The sequence below is a fragment of the Phaenicophaeus curvirostris genome, chromosome 13 (assembly GCF_032191515.1).
Source record: "Phaenicophaeus curvirostris isolate KB17595 chromosome 13, BPBGC_Pcur_1.0, whole genome shotgun sequence".
Lineage (NCBI taxonomy): Eukaryota > Metazoa > Chordata > Aves > Cuculiformes > Cuculidae > Phaenicophaeus > Phaenicophaeus curvirostris.
This window is the reverse complement of record NC_091404.1, coordinates 6321745-6343666: the sequence shown is the minus strand read 5'-3', so window position 1 is coordinate 6343666 and position 21922 is coordinate 6321745. Positions and strand designations below refer to the sequence as shown.

Genomic DNA, 21922 nt, shown 5'->3' with positions numbered 1-21922 from the left:
AGTACCTGTGACTTGGGCTCAGGGCATTTGGTGACCATAGAGTCAGCATAAAGCCTAGTGACAAGTTTCCTCCTCTTGCACAATGGGATTTTCTTCAGGGTTAAACATCTCTCACCTGTGCAGGAAGCAAAGCACTGAAGAACTCAACCTCCGTCTGAAGAGACAAATCTTATTACCTTTTGTTCCAATAACAGAGCACAGACACTTGCATTGACTTTCATAGCAAACATACTGACACAGTGTTATCTAGAAACAAATAAACTCTCCCACAGTCATGGTATCTCTCTGAGAAAGAGTGACAAAACAAAGTTCTGTCTGATTATCACTTTGCTTAATACGCTATCAAGTGTAGCATCAAGCAGAGCGAAGAGTGTATACACCATACTACAACCCACTATCCATACACAATTAAACTGAGGAAAAAATGTTGGAACAGTACCAAATATATCAAAACATATTCATAGAATCATAGAATAGTTTGGGTCGGAAGGGACCTTAAAGCCCATCCAGTTCCACCCCCTGCCACGGGCAGGGACACCTCCCACTGGATCAGGCTGCCCAAGCCCCAACCAACCTGGCCTTGAACCCCTCCAGGGATGGGGCAGCCACAGCTTCCCTGGGCAACCTGGGCCAGGGCCTCACCACTCTCATATTGAAGAAATTCTTCCTAATGTCTAGACTAAATCTGCCCCTCTCCAGTTCATACCCATTGCCCCCTTGTCCTATCACCACAAGCCTTTATGAATAGTCCCTCCCAAGCTGTCTTGTAGCCCCTTTCAGATACTGGGAGGTCTCTGTAAGATCTCCTCTGACCCTTTTCTTCTCCAGGCTGAACAAGCCCAACTCTCTCAGCCTGTCCTTATATGGGAGATGCTCCAGCCCTTGGATCATCCCTGTGGCCCTCCTCTGGACCTGTTCCAACAGTTTCATATCCTTCTCATGTTGTGGATTCCAGAACTGGACACAATACTCCAGGTGAGGTCTCACAAGAGAGGAATAGAGAGGCAGAATCACTTCCCTCACCCTCCTGGCCATGCTGCTTTTGATGCAGCCCAGGACTCTGTTGGCCTTCTGGGCTGTGAGTGCACATTGCCGGCACATGTCAAGCTTCTCATCAATCAGCACCCCAAGTCCTTCTCTGCAGGGCTGCTCTCAATCACATCATCCCCCATTATGTACTGAAATCGGGGATTGACCCAGCCCAGGTGTAGGACCTTGCACTTGGCCTAATTCACCTTTGACAATGTCTACACCCTCCCTACTGCCCACATACACAAGCTATCCTACGAAATAACTTTAACTTTTAAGACATCTATTTTGCAGAATCTAAAGAGGCCCATTAAATCATCCACTTTGCCTAACACTGCAAACACCTGCCTATCTCACTTCTAGTTATATACTTGAAAAAATGGCTGAAAGGCTAATAATGGAGCGTAGACGTTATTTACCACTGCAAGTAAGTGCCTAGTACTCAGTTTGATCCATCACCTATCAAAGTATTTGAGAAATAATAAGCGAATGAACAGTTCAGACTAAGAAAAAGCATCTTTCTCACTTCCTGAAGGGAAAAAGTGTCTAAACAGATAGAGGAAATGGGAGGTGAAGAGTAGGCAACAGAGCAATGTGACTTTTCATTGCATCTTACAGAAAACTTCTATACATTTAGCACTCAGTTGATGCCTAGCATAGTGATATTTCCCCGAAGCCTTGTTTTTCTCCTAAATCTAATCTAAGCCAGTATGACTCTGTAATCAAAAGAATAGAGGATAAGCATAAAATTACTGAAAAGCAAAGGGGTGTCTTCCCTGAAACACCACAGTCGCATACCTCACTGGTCAAATGGGCAATTCTGTGCCCTTTGAATACATGTACTAAACTGCTGCTCTTATTCCCAAATTAGAATGAGGAATCCATATCACTGAGTGCTGATGCTCTGGTAACAGCGTTAGTCACAATGTCTCCCATCTCCACGTGGCAAGAAAAATCAAAAAGTCATGCTAGCTCAATATTGAAGAAATAGAAGAATGACTCCACTTACTACTGTTTTTATGGAGAAAAGAAATGACAATATAATATCTTATTTTGCACTTGTAAAATAACCCCAACCTAGGCAAATTTAAATTCACTTATAAAGAAGCCCCAATTTCAACCATAAACCTCACTCCTGCTAGAAAAAGTTTATTATCTGAGCTAGGGAAAACTTAAAAAGCTGCTAAATGCGATGGTTCAATCACAAAAATTAAGAAAATAGATCAATAACTGCACTTATAAACACACATCTGAATCGGGCAAAACAAAACTAAAGAGGGAACTGGCAGAAAGGCATGACTGGTGTTTTGCCAGGCCACATTCCCAGCAAAGTCAGAAGCAAGAATGGGGTCAGGAAGATAGACTCCCGCAATGAAATACAGGCAGCAAGAAAAAATGGGAGCGGAGAGACAAGGAAGGCAGAATGGTATAATTTTAAGATAAGAACAAACAGATTGATTCCAAACCAAGGGGGAACAAGCACAGAGGTCTGAAAATTTTGATTGGAACAGAGCATCTCTTCCAAATTTCTGTTTTCCTGCTTAACATCTGCAGCCTAATGTTTGCCATTTCTGTGCAGCTGTGCGATGTGAAGAGTGAATATAATAAGCTTTTCTCTAATGCAGAAGGGATCAAGGTCCTTCTGCTACTGTCAGCCCCAGAATATAGCGATGGGTCTGGCTCAGATGACTAGGGAAGCACGGATACAGCCCCTAAGGGAACAGACACACATGGCTGGGTGCAGTTCTGGTACCCGAATTCCTGCTCAGTAGCTGTTATCTGAGGCTACGCAGTGCAGCTGGGTTTTTAACAAGCATGCAACAAGTCTAAGAATTATGGTTCAGCTTTTTTGTTTAAGAGAAAGCCCCATTCCTAATAATCAGTTGCATCAGAAGCTCTGGTAGGATTAGAGTTAACGTGATAATGGAAATAGAATTAAAAACTGCAGTATTACAATGATACTTCATTAAGTGTAGAAAGCAGGCCTGTTTGAATCAAAGACAATATATTTTATCTAAAGAAATGTCCTTAGGGAGTTTTCAAAGGAACTGAAAGAAAAATGCTTTCTCTTTCAGTTGTAAATAATGCAGTTTAGGATATAGGCTTTTTTATCAAAAAGAATAAAAATTTCTTTTTGATAAGAGAAGCATTTAGAAATTGCTTCTGTAAACAAGTCTCACTTCAGACTGAAGCCAAATGTTTGCCACGTCCAGCAGGAGCTGGACTACTTCTTATATTGATTGGAACTGTAATTTAACACATTTAATCCTTGTTCCAGAAAAAGCTGTCTACACACAAACTAACTGCACAGTTTCTACTTTTTATTAGCCAGCTTCATACTATTTGGTTTTAAAGAACTAATTACAGCAACTATAAGACTTTTGTTTTCTCTGAGTAAAGGCAAGATTTCATTTGGTTGCAATGAACAAAAAGTGAGGAAGGTAAGAACATTTACTACTGGCTCCATGGTCTACGGGTCAAGCCACACAGATTGAAGTCCAGGGATTTTGATATGACATCATCGCTCTGTCTCTCAAAATCAAACCAGCCTCATTCTGTGGAAGTAAGCACAAAGCAGCACCCTGCAGCCTCAAAATGACACAGTAGGGAAGGTTCACCAGGATGCTGAAGAGACTCAGAGAACTGTACACTTATATTCAGCTTTAAGTCAGTAACACATACCAGGTGTATTACCTGTGGTACGAAAAACAAATGTATACTTTGTGGTGAAACACCTGATGTTTTCAAACCAGATGTTTCACATCTCTGAGAAGTACCTGATGGGACAAAGAACTATTGGAAAGTATAAGTCAAAAAAGGCAGCCAACTCCCTCACCTGGATCCACAGAATACATGCAACCATTTAGTAATGAATAGGTTGTATTTTTCACTGGTTTGAAATAGCAATTTGCTGGTGTAGCAGAGGGAATACAAGAGTTAACTTCATTTTTGAAGTCTGTAAAAATACTGAAACCAAGGAACTGAGTGGAAAAGTAAACACTGCTGAAGTTAAAGACATAAAAATCTACTTTTCCACATTTTTTTCCAAACCATCTAAAATAGAAGACTTTCTGTATCAGTCACTTGTAACCATAAACACTTCCATGCCATACAAATTAAAAAGATAGTCTCATAAACCAGTACTAGAGCCAAGATGAAAACATGAAGTGGGAGAGAAAAAATATTTCTTCAGAGACACTGATGGCAAGGAACAAACTCTCCTAGACAGGTAGCATGTACTACAGAATGCTGCAGTGTAACATTTTCTTTCTTCCATTACTGTAATACAAAACAAATATAATAATTAATAGTAATCCATAAAGATAAATCCATCATAGCTAGTTGATCATTAATGTTAACTTAGGTCTAATAATAGCATTGTAAATTTTAAAGAACAGAATGGACATACACAACTGTCTCTCTTAAATAGTATAAGCAGAGTTCAGAATAAGAAAAAACCGAAAACAAACCAAAATGAAAACACATGGAGATTATTCTTTTGCAAGGTTTTGGTACAAATTTGACATCCCAAATCAACATCTGGGTGTCTCTTTTTTGAATCATAACCAAATCATAGTCATCATAAATCAGAGGGAGGTGCTGCTTTGCAAGAAATTTTTCCACGTAAAGATTTTATATTTAAAAATTAACGATCTGTACTACTCTATACAACCAGAGCTAATATCCGTAGAGTTTCACCAGGCTAAAACTTAACCTCACATGAAACACGATACATAACATTAAATTTTGTTTTGGAATACAGAAAAGTATCAAGAAAAATTCATGAGTAATCAGAAAGCCAAAGGGAAGATATTAATAAGAATAAATTTGAAAAATTCCATAATTTATCTCATAACAACTGAATGGATTGTCAATCAGTGACTTTTGTTACAATGACAAAGGAAAACGAGAGAATCCTCCAAAACTAAGATGTCTATTCAGACTGCAGACAATCCAGTTCTTAGAAGCTGTCTGAATCTGTGAATTTGATTTCAGTCCTCTCTAGAAAAGCACACTGTACAATCTGTTATGCCTCACAATCCTGGCAAATGCAGTGCATTTATGCCTATGTTATGGAAATTTATTACCACAGAGATATCAGAGGAGATCATTAAATACATACAGACACTTTTAAGACATTGGTATGAATGGTTTAAAATAAAAATTGGGTGACTCAGAATTCCTCAAAGAACAAATTCATTTTAACAGATTAAAAAAACTTATTTGCACAACAAATTCTACATGTTTGGGGTTTTTTTAAAGAATGGATCTGAAATTCTTCCTATATGACAATTCTGCTCCTCCAACATGCAGCTTAGTAGAGTTTATGAACAATTGGAAGGATGCGAAGGTTTTTCATGGTAAATATAGAAGTCACTAGAATTTCAGCTGCTTATACCAACACTATATTTGCTCTATCATTTTATGTATTAGAGATCGCTGGGTGAGGCACCTGAAAAAACCTGGCTGGAAGATGAACTCCTTTTGACCCACTTCTCTTTTACTCATGCACTACAATAGTGTCCGGTGGCTCTCTTCCAACCTGGTTATTCTATGATTCTATGAAGATGGCATCGCTGCATTTGTTTTAGAAAGAATAAAACATACATAAAAATGCATTTTCTTGCTTTCCTGTTTTCTCAAATCCTTCATTAGCACTTCTCCTTCAAGCATCTACTGTGTTATTTATATGAATGTAGCTGTATGTTGTCCAACACTCAGTTGTTGTTATAAAGTGATTAGACCCCAAACACACCCGAATAGTTTCCAGGCTACTAGCTGGATAAAATGTTTACTGCTGCTTTTGTAGATATTTGGAATATGATTTAACTCTTTTCTCGTATTAGCAGAGGTGAAGAGAGGAAGAGACCAAATAATTCAGTGTGATGTAAACCTCATAGTAACTCAGACTTATAATTATGTATGAAATGGAAGAATTAGTACAGCATATCTATCAGGCTCTGTAACACAGGTGGGTTTGCTTCCTCAAGATTTCTCTCTCTCTCTTTTTTTTTCCTTCTTCATCAGCATATTAATGCTCTTCATCATCATTCTTTGGAAGTGTGACATACATCACATTTCCCATCCTTCTGAGCATATGGTCTGGAACTATTCAATAGCTGCAATATGATGATTCCGGGCTACTGAGCGCAACTGATTGGCACATTAAACTGTGGGGAGACTCTTATCTGGGGTAGACAGGATTCTTTCTAGTGCAGTCCTAAGGGGCCCTCAGTAATGAAAAATAGTAATTCTAAGTCTTTTCTACCTGTCTGTTGCCAGGAATTTTAAAATGGAGCTTCAATAGTTTTTCTTTCCTCATAACCCTTATTAAAGCAAATCAAGTGTAAACCAGAAGAACTTGGAGAGTTTCACTAGAGACCCTGCAGTTATCAATTTAAGAATAGGGTTTTCAAAGCTTACTTAGCCTTGCTTTTAGCACTGTAAAGCAACCTAGTGTACAAAAAATGTTAGTACAAATAGGTATCAAATTAACTAAAGAAATACAGCAGCAGGGTGCTTTGTTTATAATAAAAAAACTCTTATTTTAAAAGAGAGTTTTCTCTTTATTATTGAATCAATAAAGACTAAAGAAAAATAATTTCTTATGGATATAAGCAAGAGTAGGGAAGTCAAATTCTAATTGAAAATATAAAATTTACCAGATATAAAGTGAGTCCTTCGGCTACTGCAGCTTCCTCTTAACTGTGATTATAGCGATAAGCACATATTCTATTAACGGGAATGACAATGAAACAAGTATTTGCTTCCCATCCCCATTTCTTCATCTAAAGGGAAAATATCAACTCCGGGACTCATGACTCTGCAAAATAAAGGAAGAACAGTGATTGCTTGAAGAATTACTGCTGGAATTGGATATCAGCATCATGATCCAAGGACAGAGATTTTGCACTTGGAATAGGGGCAATTTAAATGGTTTACACATATTGTCTTTTAACACAATAAGATAACGCTTATCTTTCCTTTCATCTGTACAACTAGAAAAAAAACGAATCTTTAAACTCAGTGTAAGTTTTATTATGTTTAGATTCTTAAGCATTGTCTGTGATGCTTCCTTCCAGGTGATAACATTAAATCCTGAATGAATTTAAGGATGTACAGAACTGTGTGCCCAAAACTAGATAACTGGAGCATCAATAAGAAGTCTTGGAAAAGTTCTCAATTGATTAGAATATTTAATACTGTTTTCTTACTTATGCTTTAAAATTTGGTAACATTCCTTGCACTGGATGCTCCATGTTTCTAAACTCTAAATATTAGTTTCTGGAAGGTTATGGATTTGCCACTTTCTGTCACGGCCTTGCAGCTTATGAAATATAAATAGAGAAAGGATTTTATTCCGTTGTTGCTAGGGATTCTCACTACACATAATGTTGGGAATTACAGTTCTTATTTTTGAGATCACAAAAAGATTTCAGAGAGAATTCCCTACCCAGGTCTTCTTCAAAAACATTGCAAGTATTTGAAATTACTGACCACTTGCAGGAGTTAGCTATTAGTATTTTTATTTGAAAAACTTCTCAGAGGAGAAGAAATCACTTTATTTTAAGGCTTGCAGAAAGAAAACAGAAAAACTAGCTTATTTTCACAAAGACTAATATATAAATTATATGGTCGTCTTTATGCCTCACATAAAAACTGTGTTAACGTTTGCATTCTTCAGGGGCTAACAATTTTTTTGACTTAAGTTTCTGATGTGTTTCAAGTCCTTTTTTTCCCTCCAGCATCTCTGTACAGTGCAGTTCTGGAAATATTATTTGCATTCACATTGCTAAAACGTAATTATTTTCAATGCACTAACGTTTGTACAACTCTCCTGCAAGATATTTGCAAGACCTCTCATTTTCCCATTTATCTTTAAAAGATAAAATCTTTAATTTGGAGAACTTTATGAGTGGATTCTTGCAGAAAAACCTGCTGTGAGAGACGGAGCTCTGGATCTCAGTAGGACAACAGCCTAACAAAGAATATCTCAGATACACAGTTGCATTTAAAAGTAAATAAAAGGGTTTTTTTATTAAAAAGTTTTGCTGACAAAGTTGTGCAATTAGATGTATTGATTTTAATAGAGTTAATAAAACAATGTTATCAAAAATTGGCATCAAAACAAAAAATTTTCTCTTTTCTCCTTATGTGTTGAGGAATACACTTTCATGAAGACAGTAGTACATTATTAATATCACAGAATAACCAGGTTGGAAGAGACCCACCGGATCACCGAGTCCAACCGTTCCTACCAAACACTAAACCATATCCCTCAGCACCTCGTCCACCCGTGCCTTAAACACCTCCAGGGAAGGTGACTCAACCACCTCCCTGGGCAGCCTGTTCCAGTGCCCAATGACCCTTTCTGTAAAGAATTTTTTCCTAACGTCTAGCCTAAACCTCCCCTGTCGGAGCTTGAGGCCATTCCCTCTTGTCCTGTCCCCTGTCACTTGGGAGAAGAGGCCAGCACCCTCCTCTCTACAACGTCCTTTCAGGTAGTTGTAGAGAGCAATGAGGTCACCCCTCAGCCTCCTGTTCTCCAGGCTAAACAACCCCAGCTCTCTCAGCCGCTCCTCATAAGGCCTGTTCTCCAGCCCTTTCACCAGCTTTGTTTCTCTTCTCTGGACTCTCTCCAGAGCCTCAACATCCTTCTTGTGGTGAGGGGCCCAGAACTGAACACAGTATTCGAGGAGCGGTCTCACCAGTGCCGAGTACAGAGGGAGGATAACCTCCCTGGACCTGCTGGTCACGCCGTTTCTGATACAAGCCAAGATGCCATTGGCCTTCTTGGCCACCTGGGCACACTGCTGGCTCATATTCAGTCGGCTGTCAACCAACACCCCCAGGTACCTCTCCTCCAGGCAGCTTTCTAGACAGACTTCTCCCAGTCTGTAGCACTGCATAGGGTTGTTGTGCCCCAAGTGCAGGACCCGGCATTTGGCCTTGTTAAACCTCATGCCATTGGACTCTGCCCAGCGGTCCAGCCTGTTCAGATCCCTTTGCAGAGCCTCCCGACCCTCCAGCAGATCGACACTTCCACCCAGCTTAGTGTCATCCGCAAACTTGCTAAGGGTGCATTCGATGCCTTCATCCAGGTCATTGATGAAGACATTGAACAGGGCTGGACCCAGCACTGAGCCCTGGGGAACCCCACTTGTCACTGGCCTCCAGCTGGATTTCACACCATTTACCACCACTCTCTGGGCCCGGCCATCCAACCAGTTTTCCACCCAGGAGAGTGTGCGCCTGTCCAGCCCAGAGGCTGACAGTTTCTCAAGCAGAACGCTGTGAGAAACTGTGTCAAAGGCTTTGCTGAAGTCCAGGAAGACCACATCCACAGCCTTTCCCTCATCCAGTAGCCGGGTCACTTTGTCATAGAAGGCGATCAGGTTAGTCTGGCAAGACCTGCCTTTTGTGAACCCATGTTGACTGGGCCTGATCACCCGGTTCTCTTGCATGTGCTTCATGATAGCACTCAAGATCACCTGTTCCATGACTTTCCCTGGCACTGAGGTCAGACTGACAGGCCTGTAGTTTCCTGGGTCCACCCTGCGGCCCTTTTTGTAGATGGGCACAACATCAGCCAGCCTCCAGTCCAGTGGGACTTCCCCAGTCTTCCAGGACTGTTGGAAGATGATGGAAAGGGGTTTGGCCAGCACATCCGCCAGCTCCTTCAGTACCCTAGGGTGAATCCCGTCCGGCCCCATAGACTTGTGACTGTCCAGTCGGGCTAGCAAGGCTCTGACCACCTCCTCTTGGATCATGGGAGCCTCATTTTGCTCCTCTAGCTCCTGGGTTTGTACACAGGCGGAACGACCCTCCTTACGACTAAAGACTGAGGCAAAGAAGGCATTAAGTACCTCAGCCTTAAGTACCTTATCTTATATCTTTATTATATCTTTGTTTAATGACTCAAATGTCTAATTAATTATAAGATACAATATAATTTGGGGATGAAAGAAAATGAGAGCGTGCTGAAGCTAAAATTCTTCATCTTTTTTGGCTTCTTCCCACTCAAATCTGAGAGATGCTCTCCTTTTCCCACCTTGACTAGGTATCGTGTTCCCTAAATGACTTTAGAAGGCACTCTTCCTTGAGTCAAGCAGTCTGTCATTAGCACAAAGTAATCTTTACTATAATGGTCTTTAATTGCCTTTAATTATTTTATATCTGAATTACCGTACACTGCAGGACATTTAAAGCCATAATAATAAAATATCTTATTACAGTGGCTTATTGAAGTACTACTGGGCTTTGACTTCTGGGAATCATTCTTAAGTCCAGTAGTGATTATAAATCATTCTGATCTCTACTGTGTAAGTCAATGGGGATACTGCATAAGAAACTTGAACTTGTAAACTTCGAAACATTAATTCCTACTAGAACCAAAGACACTGAATTCCTTCATTCATCCAATTTGGGTTAGACTGAGGCTCCAAAAGTAAGGCAAACATCAACTATGGCACAAAATCAATGCTTCCTTTACTCCTAAATACACCTGTGACCCATAAAATCCCTGAAGATAGCCCAATAAGACAAACACTGCTCTGTAGTTATGAATGCTGCTTCTACATACGCTGTGTCCTGGAATCACCACTTAAATCCATGCTCTCAACCTAGGAACATTTTAGGGCAAGGTTATTTTTTGAAAGGCAAAGATAAAGCGCAGCCTATCATCAGCAAGATCTGCAAAATGGTCATTAGAAAAGACATTTAACATGTTTGCTAAAAGTAAATAAGTTTTTTTTAATAAGTCAATTATATTAATGGCAGAAGGGGATCTTAAAAGTATTCAGCACTGTCTGAACAACGACAATATTTTCTAAGGGACTGTGAGCAAGGTACGCAGAAGACGTAGGACTGCCATCATGCAGACATGGTTTTGCTGTACAATCAGCACCTCATCACTATAATAATACTCCTGTCAGTCCATCGTGTGACCCTGTGCGTGACTCCTCTCTGTGCCAAAATGTCAACACTGAAAAAATGCAGTCAGCAACACTGCAGCCATAGGTTGGTATGAGTGCCTTATTGTTGTATGGTATCCAGACTCAGAAACAAGGATTATCTTCAAAGGACACAAAGCAATCAAGACATGAGATACTGTTATTGTTTGTTTATTACATGTACAGAAAACAACTTGTCTTCCTAAGGTTCAAGTGTCTGAACACCACGTAGCTTTATACAGGAGGAAGCTATAGCCTAAGACTTGGATCGTCCCAGCTTACCTGCAACAAAACAACAGCAGAGATGGGGAAAACAGGTCCAATTCCTGTCACAGATAGCTGCCCATGTGTTCTGATTTGTTCAGCCATCATTAAAGCTTTGAGTACGTACAGGCCTAAGCAGCTCACTCTTATCAGGGCAGCAGGACCTGGAAATAGGCAGCCCTAACACATCACGAAAACTAAAGACAGCTTCAATGCTTCCCTCGCCATCCCACTACTCCCCTTCCCTTTTGTTTTCCCAGGGTTTGTTAATAAACTTACATATTTCAAGACACACTACCCTTCCAAAGGACACGTCACAACTACTTTTAACCTGGAGTAAGTCAAAGTGGTCTCCTATAGGAATCAAATTGTACTAAAGTACGGTAAAAGCTAAAGAGAGGCTTCTTTACAGGAACTTCACTGGAAAACAAGACAGACATGGGGTTCTCAAGACAGAACACTAGAAATAATATCAAACAACTGATCAGCTTTTTCAGATATTCATATAGTAGTAGCAATATTCTGTATTAATACTACAGAAAATAAAAACATTCTGATTTCAAAGCTTTTTTTTTATCTTGAAGGAGTTTCTTAAACACTTTTGTCTTACTCATTCGTGGGATCATCCTTTTCCTGTCATCAGGTCCCTAAGGCAGATGTCAAACAACTGTAACCCTCTCCATCACAATGAGTTTTACTATCAAATCTTCTCTGTTCAGATGTAACACAGGCAGTCAATATTGTGTCACAAAAGTGTGCTTTCAGCAAGTTCAATCTTTTCATTGTATTGTATTTTATTTCTTTGTCTCTCATTAACACTATGTATTAAAAATCACTTATGGAGAAAACAAGGAAACATAGACTTCACTCTCTGGAAGAACAAGATTTTGTTAAATTTCTTGGCATATACATACCAAACCGGCACAGCTGAGAGTGATAAATAAGAATTTAATTAGCATTCAAATTATAACTTGCCCATTCCTCTTCAATATGACAGCTTGACTGAGATTGTGTTTGTCCATTTTCAGAGATGAATAACTGTGGCATTTAGTAAAGAAGTAAAAACAAAACATGTTTGTTTTTTAATTTGCTTTAATGACTTTCTTGGCCGTGGTTATTTGAAGGAGCCTCTAGCCAGCTGCCTTTATTTCCCCTTCTGTTAGATTATGATCTCTCTCAAAACAATACTTGAAAATGGCTCATCTGAACAAAATTCAGAAAGTGCTACAGAGCAGCTTACTAGAAAGACAAAAGAAATTGTGCCAGTATCACTAAGCTGAATTCAAGGTATGTGAGCAAAGTAGTTTCAGCAGAATGATTTATGGTAAAAACATGAAGAAAATAATTTGTCCTCAATCTTCCTTATAAATAATTTGATTTATTTTCAAACACATTATAACACTAGGCTCTGCTCTTTTTCTCTGTCCTGAGGCATGAAGCATGTAGTGTTGTTCGACACATTTCTAAGAACGCATTGCATTATGCATAAATAATCCACAAACAAAGATAAGGGAACTGCTTTTTGCTGTAACTCGGAGGCATGTCCTGCATACCTATGCAAGTATACATGTAAGCCACACGTGAACTTGACTGCTGTGTTACTGTCAGCTCTGAAACACAGGCCAGAAAATATGTTTCTTAAAAGTATGCTGCATACTAATCATTCTGTAATGAAAATAGTTTTCAGGGCACTGCAGAGAGGTTGTATGTCATCTGTGATGGTTTGCTTAAACTAGTCTGTCTCTTGCTTCTGCATAACAACAAAGCAATATTCCCACAAGTATCACTCCCTCATTTTCCACAGGACACATGCCACTCTAAGGTATTCCCATATTCTTATTCCATCCAGTGAAGAAGTAGTAAGAGCAGTATTTTATAAACAGAGAACACTATCAAGTGGTAAGACACAAGAAGATGAATTGACCAAAGAGGAAGAGAATGTGCAACAGATCTTAGACTATGCATGCTAAGCAGAATGCAAATTACTTGTCCCAATTTTGTTAGTCTTTATATGAAATGTTTCATCCAATTTGTTGGTTAGCATCAAAATCACTAATTGGAGGATATTTGATCACTGTTCTTCAGTGTCCTTCTCCCTTTCACAAACTTCTGTGATTTATTGATTTAATTATGCAGTATGGATTTTCACTGATTTATGTTACATATTCAAATAGTATATGCTAACATAATTCAAGTTAAATTTCTCAAATGCGCTTAAAATCTAACCCGTTTAAAGACATTTAACTAGTCTGTCAGAAAGAAAAAGAAGCAAGGATTACTTAGAAGATTACTCAGAAGCTGAGCTGACACATTCGATTCACTTCTTTCTTTTGCATCACACTTATCCTCAGTTTTAGGCATGTCAACTTTATATGGAGATGGACCTCCCGCTAAATGGGAAACTGCTTAAACTGCATACTGCCAACCAGCTGTTTGAATATGCTGAACATCAGTTTGATGTTTGACAAAAAGTCAGTCTGTCTTTTAGAAATGTAGAGGAATGTGTGTTGAGTAATATATGTTACATGGTAAAAGTCACAAAGCTAAGAATTTAAGAACAGTGCCTAAGAACATAATGGAATTAGAAAAGTCATAACCTCATACAAATAAAACAGTTGAGTCTACAGTATTTCACTATGGGATGAAAAGTAAATAGTGCCAAAAATATTTTTTTTTGTAAATTATTTTTCATATTTTTTATTTATCTAAATGTGCAGTTGTAGCTGAAAACAATGTTTTAGACATAGTTTGATATCCATGACTGATAAGCAGGAAAAACTTAGCTGGGCATACAGGCAAAATTATTGTTTGCAGGTTCAAACCCTCTCCATGCTGTGCAAATTCCTTACTTGAATCGCTGCATTCTACAGCAGGATTTTTAAAAGTGGATTGAAATGGTGCAATAAAGGACGGTCAAAAAGGTAATGCCAAAAATCTCATCAGGCATCTCAAGACTGTGTCTCTATTCATTACACAGAGTAGTAAGTCAGTGTGTCATGCAAATTAAAGTTTATCTAGGCATTACACTACCCAAAGACCACAATTAAAAGCATGAAGTGGTGGCCATCTAATTAATTGCAGTAGTTCTTTTGTGCAGTAGTATAAAATCCTATTCCAAGATATAGCAAAATATTTGGGGGTTTCTGGGCACCTGACAATTACTTCTTACTGAAGATTTGGGAATGCTTCTCTGTGTCCAGTTGCAAAAGGTTCTTATGTATGGTAATTAACTGAAATGAAGAAATCCCATGTGGCACCAGATTCACACTGGATTAGAATAAGCAAACTGGTTCCCTAGTCAACAGAGTATGTTTTACATTCATGTAAAATGTATTCAAAACAAAGTAGTTCAGATGGTTCAAAAAGCACCTACTTTACACAATATTAACCTTTGTAATGTAAATCAAAATATCTTGCCTATTAAAAATACAAAGCCAAGAATCTCTGCTATTCTAAAAGAACTCCACCACCACCACATCTTTTAGAGTAGCAGAGGTTTCTGCTTAGAGTCCATACTGCCTATTTTTACACGAATTCCTGGTCTACTAGGGAATCCTAATGTTATAGTATATCTGGTATGATTGGTGTTAATGTGCCAAAATTTAGTACGTGTCCAGAGGCTCATTCATTGTGCAGCTTTGCAACGTGTGACAGTATCTACAAATGAGCATCCTCTCTGCATACAGCGGAACCTTGCAGAAAGACTTCTCAACTGCTTTTATTTTTAATTTAGCTTATTTAATACAAGTGAAATCTTTATAATCAATACTAGAGGTTTTGAGGGGATAGGTGCTTCCAAAAGAACTTGCTTCCAGATTTCATCTTACCATTGAATTTCCTACATCCATGCATTCACCCAGAAACAAAACTTCCTTACACCTGTGTGACATTTGAATACATCAGCCTAGAATATTTATCATTTGGATATGTACTGGGTTCAAATGAATTGACCATTTCTTCTTTTTACAACTTTTTGACATATTCACACTTCATTAGTATTTTCTCTCTTTCCACAATTGTGACAGGATTGGCTGCAAGCTAATCCTCTGAGAAGTTTCCTTAATTCTCATTCTTTCTATGAGCTACAAATGATGTTGTACAGGTTTTGTTTATGATGTCATAATTATCATATTTCACCAACTGCTGTAACACAGCAATAATGGTTTCCTGCAGTTGGTAAGGATGAGGCATTTTCTCCCACTACAAAAGCAGAAGACACTGAATACTTGCTGCTCCCAGCAGCCTTCCTGGGTGCGGCTAGAGATCCTTTGCATAACTTCACATGCTCTCATATGGCAAAGACTTTTCTATAAACTGTTAAAAATCTGCAAATAATGAATACATGTTGAGAATGTCATGGTGGCAGATGAGAGACATAGTGTAGGCATTAAAATAGCAGCTGTCCACTGTTCTCTCAGATTATCCTTGCTCCCCTCACTTAAAATTGCACAATGGGAGGGGAAAGTAATCTTTACAGGGCACCCCAAAAGAGAAGAAACAGCAACCACCTGTACTGAGATGGAGCAACAACCTGAGCCAGTGTAAGCAAAGGAACTCTCACCACCCTCCTCAGGTGGCCGTGCTGAGCACCCTGCATTGTGAGGGGGCGTTGTGGGAGTTACTGCCCAGTCTTCTGCAGCTCCCAGGTTTGGGGACTCCCGTAGCAACTGCTTAGGGGGAGCTGAAGTTCTAGAAGCTCAGCCCAGCTATTAAACTCAGCTCAAGAGTTCTGGTGATAAAGATTTCAGGAGAAGCTGTAGCAGAATTTTAGATATAGCTCTTCCTTGAAAATTGGGGCAAAGACAAAAAGTGCTTTCCCTGATAAGTTGCAATGCATTTAATGCAGGTGCTCTGCTTGTTCTATGCACTAATGTATGTATTTGTATAATTCAACATGTATATTCACAATTGCTCTATATTCCTCAGTTTAATATCACTTTGTTTATGAAACAGATACTCTGCTGATAAAGATACTGATAGTCATATTGATTTCCTAGTACTATGTTTATTTAAATCAGTCCAGAAATATGGTTCCACAGATATCACCGTAAACTCATCTGTGTGGGCCCCAATGTGCAGCAGTGCAAAATTCACGAGTACCTACCCCTATTTTTACATATTTTTCTCTTGCCTTGGAGAATTTAAGAATCAGAAGCTGCAGTCTCACATGTCATACTGTGAAAGAAAACATAGAAGTGAGTCAAGAAAACCCATTTTTCTGATCTAGCTCCTGACACTTCACAGTTGCAGAATGTAAAGATGCCCTACTGCTGCTGCTGAGCTGTCTGCACGCATCAGACACGTTGAATTGACTTACCCCCTCTTCTGCAGAGCCAGTTTACCAAGCAGATTCGAAATTAGAGTGAGAGAAAAGGAGAAGAGAAAGAGAAGGAGAAATCGAAGCACAACTTCATTCCATCTCTGTCATTAACATGGCCCAATAACTGTCATATTATTAAATCAGGAATGTGGAGCACAAGAAATTATGTAGGATTCCAATGCCATCTGCTCCGAGATCCAACACTACCAAAGAAGTATAAGCAGCTCACACAGTTCACCATGAACTGAATGTCATATATGTATCATTTAAAAAAAATAAAATCACTTGCTTAAAACTATATATCTACTGTCTACTGATACACCCTTCTTTGCTCTCTTTTCACAAACTCTTACTAAAATTTTCCTCCCCTTCTGAGGAAGATGAATTGTTTACTGAAGACACTAATAAATAAAAATACGCATATAAATTGCATCAGATATTCAGAGACCCTTGACATGAATTTATCAGCAATACAGAACTCTTATCACACCAGTTACAATTCCATTTTCACCTGCCCAAGAGGGTATTGGCATTAATGTTACTTACTGCTTATAAGCATCCCCGGGCTCTAGGTAGTCCTTGTTATTTTTTTATTACAACTCTTTGAATCTGATTCTACTTCATACCAAGAGTTTCTGAAAGGTGCTATATCTTCAATTCACATAGACTTTAATAGAAACTGGGGACAGATGAACTAGGACCATTTTCTACCTGTGTTTTTATAATGCATATTACATTTTTTAACCCATATTTTAGACACTTGCTGGTGTAGTTGACAAAACGTAAGAAAGCATGATCTGGACACTCCATAATCTTTAAAATGGTTGCATCTGTAAAAAAACCTAACATTTTTCACATAAGTGTTGTAAAGTCCTTTTACAAAGCCTAATAATTCACATTTCACAACTGGAGAAGCAGCGATAAATACAGGTTAATTTGGTGTTAAGTACATAAATTATTTGCAACTACACACTTTGTTTCAGTTTTGTTTTGCAAGATCAGAGTGACCTTTCCTGTTCTAGGAGTAGTCCTCCATGCATTATTTTTTGCCATGAAAGATTTCAAATAAGACATCTTGGAGAGGCAGCATCCTTCTGGCACCAATAAAATCTTTATTGTCTTCTTTTGTCTTAGGTTAGAAATCATTCAACGTTCCTTTTATTTTACCTTCACCTCTAATGAATTAATTTCTTTCCCTGGTTCTGTATTGGTTACACTTAAATTCCTACAAGCCCCAGTGGTAGGGATGGAATTGTCTAATTACACCACAGTTTATTGGGTTTTACATTTAAACATAATCCAACTACCTCTATGTTTGTTTCACCGTAGTGAGATAATGAATTTCAACACCTGGAAAGTAATTTTCATTTAGAAATGAGCCTATTGCAGTTGATGATCCAGTTCAAAAAAGTGTTTGTTGAGAGGTCAAAGAACCACAACAGAATGCATCATTATCTTATTAATGAGAAAGAGACTATGCAGGTGTTGAATACTCACTGGCCTTAAAAAACGAGATTTAATGAGAAGCTGCTGGGTGTAAAATTCTACATTGCAGCACCAACTTCATTGACCTCAAAAGGTAAAAGACAAATACCAGAAGGGTATCTCAGAATCCAATATTTTAACAGTATATGATTGATAAGTAGGAAAGGTGGATAAGTATTAAAGCCTAATTATAATGGGTTAGAAAGTGATACCTGATATTATCTAAAGGATATCCATCATCTACTAGCTATTTTAAGCTCAGTTCTCAGTAAGAAACATGAGTGATAGGAAAATAAATACATATATAATCTTCTCTCCTTCTATGAGGAAAACAATTATTGGGAAATTATATACCAGGAGTTCAGATACTGCTATCTTTGAGACAGTCATTAAGGAACTGTTAGGTGAAATAACCACATTTCTAAATGCCTCTGTCTTTAACTTGATTTGCAAAAGATACAGCAGACAACAAGGAGACTGTTAATAAGAGTTTCTATTCATGTGAGTTTTGCATTTCAGTACAAAACAAAAGGGCAACAAAGCACATGAAAGCTTAGTGGTTACACACCTATCCTGAGAGCCCATACTGCTGCCTGGCCAGTGGAGCCCTCCATTGTAGACAAGGCTTCACAAACAACCTTGTTAGTAAGGCAAAAGATTAGGTGATGACTGTAAGATTTGCTTCACATGCCAGGGATCAAGGGGTTTAAGCCTATTTATTCTTCATGAAAGAGACTGTGAAGTCCATCAAGACAATGAAAAACATTTCTTCTTTACCTTGTCAGGTCACCTCTTCTCTTGATTATAGAGAAGATAATCCAGAAACACTAATCTGCTGCATTCCAATTAGAATAGAGGCTTACTTATTCTCACAGCCTTAGAAAAAAAGATAGACAAGGCTCCCTCATATAGCATTTCTCTTAACGGCATCTCTATCAATGTCCTATGAGCACTTCACATCTGGTACTTCCGTTTGCCTAGCCACTCTCTTTCCAGCTGACTGTCAGGAACTTACATTTGGAGCAGTGAATTTAGGACAATAAGCACCCTTGTTTATGCAAGTAATAGTCTGACAGGATAAGCTAGATAACTTTACTGGGGTAAGACAAGACAGCGCAAAAACTGTTGGGTTCTTGCCAATGCAGGAATACTGTCAGGAGGGGGTTTGTCCTTTTGTTCAGAAAAGAAATGCAGGATTTTCTTCATTACAAGAGGCCTCACCTCCCATTCCTTCTGCCTTCCAAAGGGTTGGAGTTTAATTTTAAACTGAAAGCCACTAAGTGTTTATAGTGATCGTAAGGTATTAAGACAGTTTGTGTGCAAACACTGTCTTTGACTTATTGCATTTACAGAGCCAGAGCCCTCAGTTTCCATCTGTCAGGAACGAGAGGTGCATATAGGTGCCAGTTTCAGGGGAATTCAGAATCCAGCAGAATTCATCTTCAAAACGGGTGACACTGTTAGGTTGTGGGGCTTTTTGCTAATTTAGGAGACCCATAACCTAGCTAGAGCTCATTACAACAGTGGTCATCAGGGTCCTCTGGGCTATATTTGGGCTTAGTCTTCCAAATAAAGGATAAAAACAAAGCTCAAGAGCTTGCACTGGAGCTAGAGTTATTTCATACCACCAGGAGTATTTATATGGAAAAGGGAGCAGTATGTGACAAGTATACTGTAATGACCATTAAAATTGTTGCAAGGTTTCATATTTAATCCAATGTGAAGCAGATCCAATACAGGGAAAGCGGTGAGGAACTCTGGGACAGTTTTGCCACACAGAGTGAACAGTTAATGGGTGAAGAAGTGCAAAGGAAAGGGAAAATTTTATACAATTTGCACTCCTTCTAGGCTAGGACCTGCCTGTTGTAACACAGGAGGCTCTGTGAGAGCCTCTGTTCACACTGTTATCACATTAAGATGCATTAGGTACGAGTGGAAAATGGTGTGCAATACATTCTAATTCAGCCTCCCCCGGAATGCTGTATGTCATACTAAGGAAGGAAATAAAAATAATACAAGCACTGAGAAGCTTTCATGCAAAGAGAGACTGTAAGTCTTAGATAGGTTATCTTGGAAAAGAGACAAATAACAAAGGACATGAAAAGGGCATACACAAAAAACAAAATAGCAGAGAAGATAGATCTGACATTACGATTCCACACACATCATAAAGCAAGAGTAAAAGAAAAGCTAATGAAAATGAAAGATTGTGGAATTGAAATCACTGAATAAATGCTTTCACTGTGCACGGTTAGGTTATGAAACATGCTGCCACTAGTACTATGGATGTAAAGATGTGCACATAGGAGTCTGTGCTATTTCAGCTGGATCTGGACATTTATACATGTAGATTAAGGAGATCCTGAATTACAATAGTAGAAAAGAAAGCTGAAAAGAAAATTCAACCTCATTCTCTAGGGTTAAGTTGATATCTAAGTAGGGCAGTTTAAAATCTGACCTCAGGCAAGAAAGGATGTGAAAACATTATTTTACATGTATCTGCTTTGCAGTTTCCAAAGTATCTGCTACAAGCCACTATTGGAAGGCAAATCCTGAGCAAGATGGATCACATTTAGTACAGCAATTCATGTCTGTTAACGATTAGCTTTCCCAAGCAAATTATGATTTTATATGTTTTTAAACATCACGTTGTTTAGTCTCTCCTCCGGTAAACACTTTCTGTATCAGAAATTACTCCAGAGAGGAGCCAGAATGTCTGACTCCTCAGACTTAGGGACCTGCCAGCCTCAGAAAGGAAAACAAAGAGGTTTCACTGCTTATGATTTTGCATATCTGTTTAGGCCTGCATATGTATGTTTATCCTAGTGTCTATCTGGGCTGTCTAAAAACTGTCTTAACACTTGCAGGCAGAGGTCTGAAACTAGAAAACTAAAAGATGCCAAAGTGTGAAGAGTTGTACTATAATTATAAATTACACATGCCAAAACCCATAAGCATGTGTATCAAGAAACCTTAAAGTTACTCATTAAAAACAAACAAAAGAACCACTTCTACTTACTGCTTCTGATTGTTTCCCTTAGCTATTAAATTCAAATCAATAGGGCTGATGGGAATTTGCTGTTGCTGTTTTGATCCATTAAAAAAATGGTACACAAAATCCCAATCCCCTCAAGCAATCTGAGAAACAAGAAGATAAAAACTTCCAGTGTCTTCTATGTTCCCATAGTTTACTTGCTATGGAGCTGGAATACATTCTTTTTATCTCTTTTTTTTTAAAAAAAAAACCAAAAAGAACACACCATCTCTTCGTTTCCACTGTGGTATAATACAGAGAAAAATGTGATTGCAGAAATAAGTCTAATAACCCTACTGCCTGATGTCTGAAATTACTCTCCAAGAGAAAAGGCTTTCACCAGAAACACATGATTTCAAATTCCTTCTTCTTCAATGACTGTGAGAACACATATTTCTCAAAGAAACTATGGCTAAGATGTATACAACAATAACGCCATCATCTTTATCTACAAGATTTTAAATATTCATGTGTTGCCAACTACTTTCCATTGTACCACATTTTTCATTTGCACACAGACCAGCATAATATCCTGCACTTTCAAGGAATAACTAAACCCGTTCTGATGCTCCTAAAGAACTACAAAATTAATCCTGCCTACTCAAATAAAAAAAAAACCAACCAAATAAACAAAACCTCTTCTTACTGCTTTCCCAGTACTATATGACTTAGCTCTTACCTGGTCCTTGAAAGAAGGTTTAATTAGGATTAAAACAGCTCTCGAATAAAAGCAATATTTTCTAATGGTCCATAATCTCATACTAAAGTAGAGATTTCCTGCAGGAAAAGCTGAATTCATAATTTTCAATTAATTTCACATTTGTAAAAATGGAAATG

General features: G+C 38.5%; 1 protein-coding gene across 4 annotated transcripts in view; it reads right to left on the bottom strand.

Annotated features, from left to right (window-relative positions):
• Window positions 1–21922, bottom strand: part of TENM1 (teneurin transmembrane protein 1) — a 662362-nt gene that overhangs the window by 550571 nt on the left and 89869 nt on the right. The window lies entirely within an intron of this gene.